Genomic DNA, 5,267 nt, shown 5'->3' on the forward strand with positions numbered 1-5,267 from the left:
TCAAAAACCTCCATCACATGATCATCAGTTCTTTTCTTCTGCTCCTCTTCTCTCATCATGCTTCTCTTCATTTTCATCCTTAATCTTTCTCTTATTTTTTCTCTTTTTTTTCTTTTTTTATTTTTGGCTTTTCTTTTTCTTTTCTTTTAAATAAATAATGAAAAATCTCCAATATCACAAAATTATCATTTAAAATTTAATTTTCAGTATTTTATATAATTATCATCATGTATTTTCTTTGACCATATATACCGTTTATTTACATACATCACTAATAAATAAATTATTAAAACAATGAAAAACTAAACTTATTGATAAACTATCTTAATTCTTAAAAAATGACTGCCTAGCATGTTTCTGAATCGATGACACAAAAAGTTATTAGCATCCTTTTGTCCAGGGCAGATAATTTCGAGAGAGCCTTAATAGGCAACTCTAAAATTAGAGATAAACAAAGATAATATACCATTCGAAATTTTTCCTTGATTTAGAGACAGGTTGAAAGTTTGGAGAGCATGGTACTGGTTCGTGAACACTCTCAGGAGCTTACCGAGAAGTTTGCTCCCACTTCCAAGAACACATTCAAGGCAAAAAATCAGGAAGGGCCTGATTCAGGTCACCTTTTTGAGATCTTGGAAAAACAAAAAGTAAAAGGAAATAATTCAAACTTATTAAAAAATAAAATAAAAACAAAAAGCAAGAACTATGTCATTGCCAGGAGAACATTTCATTTCTCAGGTTGTTAGTTAAGGACGCCCACTGAAGAACAAAAGTTATACATTTCCTGCCAAAAGGAAGGATTAGCTCAATGCAATTCTGTATCTTTTGATTCCTTCAGCCGGGCTCAAAACCATTCTTGCTTGTGCCTGTTGGTACATATGTAGACAAGCACCGAGAAGTGCTTCACACATGAGCCCGCAACACAAGTGATAGACATCATATATTCACAATGGCATATGGCTGACAGCTTGACCAAATCACCTTAACTTGATCAATAACTAGTTCAATAATTTTATACCACTGCTTCCGCAATTATTTTAACTGTAATTACTAGTCATCCATTACTGGATGAGAGAGTACCTACTAGTACCAAGTCAAAGTCAAAAGATAATAAAATAAATAAAATAAACCAAAACACATCACCACCATGGTTAATGAGGAGCTAGCACACTTGGAGTCCATACCTTATGGAACAAGATGAAATTGATAGTGAACTTATGAGACAAGTCAAAATGATGGATGCAATGGATTGGAATTTAATGAAATGCAATTCGTGAATGAATGGGTTTTCAGGAAAAGCCACTCATTGGTGGCTATACATTTGCAATCTCTCAGACTGAGAGCTATTAAAGCAGTCTTTCAGTTTCAGTGGTTGAGATTAATTCTTCTTGCAATAAAAATAACATAAAAAAATGATAATAACTTATATTATTGTGTGGTGTGTCATACATAATAAGCCCATGGACACATGAAAAACAAAATTAACATAAATCTTATTAAAATATTTTATAGCATATAACTTATGATCACCTTATATCTAAAGCCAACATAGCATTGGTCATAATCAGGCATCCTATATTAAAAAAGTTAGTTAAGCAAAACCACCTAGCAATTATCCAATGGAAAATGATAAAATATAAAATTGGGAATTCTGAAGTACAAATTTTGCTTGCTTAGGGTCTCTTTCTTTTCTCATTAAGTAATAACAAACTTCCCAGTAATCAGAAAACTCATCTTAATTTTAGAACTTTAAGAATTTATATTCAAGGTACAGAATAAAACATGAACTTGGTAGTGTCACATTACGGAATGATAAACCATCCAAATAAACTCTCTGCTCACAATGAGTCAAATTTCCCACGTGCTTTTGATAGTTGGTCCAGACTTTCGCCATCTATATTCTATGTACTCAATTTAAAAAGAAATGATGACCACACAGCAGTGAACAATTGTGTATTATTCATGAAGACAACACTACATAAATCAAAAGTGAGTATTATACCATTTTAGCTACACTGAAAAATTGGACAATACAAGAAGTGGAAGTATTAGGCCATGGTGCAACTATGATACATGCACACACATGCTTCGAATATGTTTTGTTGCAAAAGATATCTGTGTAGGATCCCCACCCATCTCTAATAAATCAACCTATTATCAGATTCTTTACATGTGTCTGTAAATCAACTATAACCTAGTAGCTTTAGCTACTCTAAGCTCTCATGTTCAATTAAACTATACGACCTTCAAGCTATCAATTTCATTGGCTCCTTAACATTCTGAACTTGGTTAAACATTAAAAATATAATAGAACAATACTCATATCAAGGAATTATATAATCTGATTTTATGCCTGGTTTCAGAAATTAAGGCATGGGATCTAGAACTTTAAATCTCCAAAACATTTAAATGTGGTGGTCATACCTCCACATTTGGAGAAAGAAAACTAAATGTTGGATCAGTTGCCACCAATGCTTGTTCACAAAGCTTTAAAGCTTTATGTAGTTCCTTCAGGTGTCCCCATTTTGGTTGCCTTATGATGCCTACAATGTACAAGATAAAATAAAGAAAATTTTCAACAGCAGGCATCCCAATTCAACCTGATGTAACGGGGTTTCTCTACACAATTAAAAAATGAACACATGTAATTAAAGCTATTCATGTTCAGGAGCATAAAGAATTGTCCAATCCTTGATTCATCTATAAAAACTACCAAGAATAATTTTACTAGAATAATTTTAAAAGATATCATCTAGTAAACCTATAACCACTAAACAAAAAGGGGCAAGAAAAATTGAAATAAAAATGTGAATATACAAATACAAAGGAGAAATATAACACCAACTAACTAATTATGGTCAAAGGAGGTTTTTGTGTTTGCAAAATCTAGGAATCTAGATAAAATAGGCCTCCAATATCCATCCCTTATACTAGATCAGGCAGTGCTACTTCTATCACCAAAAACAAGTTGAACTCTCAAACTTCTCTGGCTTATATTTCCATTACTCCTCCCTCTACGTAAAAAACGAGCACAAGTCATCTGATAAATACATTCATATGGTGCCCGTTGGAATCTTGTGTGGTGTATTGTGCATTGCATTAAATTTCTGAAACAACATTTCTGCCTTCCCAATAATACTCTTTTAAAATTTCTGCATGCACTAACTTGTAGCCAGTGTTGCTATATTGCATACTAACAATGAATAATTTAATCATTGAGGGCACTGAGACATCACTGGTGCAATCATATAATTCAAACTTACCATTTTCATCAAGAGGAGCATCATAGTCATAACTTATAGCAATACATGGGCCACCTGAAGTGTGACCAAAGTTGGTCCCACCATGATACTTTAAGAAAACATATCAAATGAAACTATAAGTTTCACATTGATTAAAATAGAAAGAAATTATAAGACTATAAGAAAATATATCAAATTCAATGAAAAGTTTCACACTGATTAAAATAAAGAGAAATTGCAAACACCAATTATCATATAGTAATTTTTTAGCTGCTGATCCACAAGCTGACTCGACATCCGTACTCATTCTCAATCTGCCATGGAAGTGATCAATTAGGCAATATGGGACAGGAATGACAAACTCAAAATGGAAGGATAGATCATAGCCAATACTATACTCGACACAAAAAATCAAGGAAAACACCAAATGAGATTAAGAATTGCATTAGACCACCAACAAAATATGTATTAGGCAAGCATTAGAGTTGAAATATAGATATGGAAATGTAATTTAAAAGTCTGTCATCTAATTTCTGATTACATACTCAATTTGTTCATTGCTTTCCTTTGTCACAAATTATGATAAAATGATATTAGCAATCAAATGCAGAAGAGGCAGATTCAGGAATCAAGAAGAGTCAACTTCTAAATATCAAATTAAAAGCATATGTGGATGATAGTAGCAGGTATTCCAAATGATGGGTAAATTTGGGGGTCCTCTTCAAATTGATAAATAAGTACAGAAAGGAACCCTACACATGTAAAATATATAATTAACATTAATTAATTAAATTTATTATGTTAAATTTATGATTAATTAATAAATGTAAAATTAATTGTAAATTTTGTCTAGAAAATAGGACGGCTTATTTTGGGAATCTAGTTTTGGTTGTTGGTTTTGTTCTTCTCAAATTTCACAAATTTTAAGATTTTAAATCAATTTCAAATGTTCATATCTAGAGGTCTAAAAACAATAATTATCATCTACCCTATACATTTTTAGCAAGGAATCAAAGAACCCTATAATCCCCAAATCTCCATTTTCACAATCACAAAACGAACAAAAAAAATCGAGCATCCATTGAATCAAAAGAACAGATGGAGTTCACAAACATTATCATCGAAGGAACCCTATACATTTCTAGCAAGGAATCAAGGAACCCTAGAATCCCCAAATCGACTGTACATTCAAGCAAAAGGTAACACCAACACGAGATTCAAACAAGGTTCTGATGGAAAATCAAAGATCAGGAGATTAGATGGGGTTTAGGACTCACCAGAGAATGATAGAAGGGTCTCCAACGGCGAGAGGCAATCAGAGAGGAGATCTAATAGTCTGGATTCCAGCGTTGAATAGCGATGAGATTTGCAGATGAGGAGGTTTTCAGAGAGAGAGAGAGAGAACAGCGAGCTCGAGCTCTGGCCCTACTATCGCGAGATTGATAGAGAAATTGGGAGGATAAGAGAAGATGAGCTCTCAGTCAGAGACATCATTCGAACGAGGTCTAACGAGCTCTTGGTCAGAGACGGTGCATATCTCGCGGGTGTGAGTGAGTGCTTGAGAGAGTGTGTGTGAGTGAGTGACTATTTCATTTTTATTTTTTAATTTTAAATGTAGAAGGGTTTTTGATAAACCGGTTGTATAGGTTTGTATAAAAAAAACTTCATGGTTAATGAGGCGGTTTTCAAAAAGGCCCTCTATAAATCTGCCGTTAAAAATTAAAATTGGTGTAGTGGTGGTTTGAGAAAAGAAGGTGGCTTAGTGGGTAAATTAAGCAATGACAACTCCTCTTCCATATTAATTTATATAATATAAAACTTTAATAATTATCTAAGCACCTGCTTCTTTTATGCATTTAGATTAGTCATATTAAATATGTGAAAATGTTGAATTTGCTAATTAATTCATCATTTGTATGTATATGAATATTCAACATATATTATTGAGCATGTCCCTTTTAACATCAATCCAAAGACTTATTTTCTTCTTAAACATCAAGGTATTAATCCCTTGCATACGCATCC

The 5,267-nt window shown here is 32.8% G+C and overlaps 1 long non-coding RNA gene across 1 annotated transcript; it reads right to left on the reverse strand.

Moving 5' to 3' along the window:
• Window positions 1-1,913: 1,913 nt before the first annotated feature.
• On the reverse strand, window positions 1,914-4,822 carry LOC120274489. The gene is made up of 3 exons (XR_005540938.1): window positions 4,520-4,822; window positions 3,264-3,556; window positions 1,914-2,543 (listed from the first exon to the last, which is right to left on the reverse strand). It is a non-coding gene; the product is annotated as an uncharacterized LOC120274489 (long non-coding RNA).
• Window positions 4,823-5,267: the final 445 nt, after the last annotated feature.

The sequence above is a fragment of the Dioscorea cayenensis genome, chromosome 13, assembly GCF_009730915.1.
Source record: "Dioscorea cayenensis subsp. rotundata cultivar TDr96_F1 chromosome 13, TDr96_F1_v2_PseudoChromosome.rev07_lg8_w22 25.fasta, whole genome shotgun sequence".
NCBI lineage: Eukaryota > Viridiplantae > Streptophyta > Magnoliopsida > Dioscoreales > Dioscoreaceae > Dioscorea > Dioscorea cayenensis.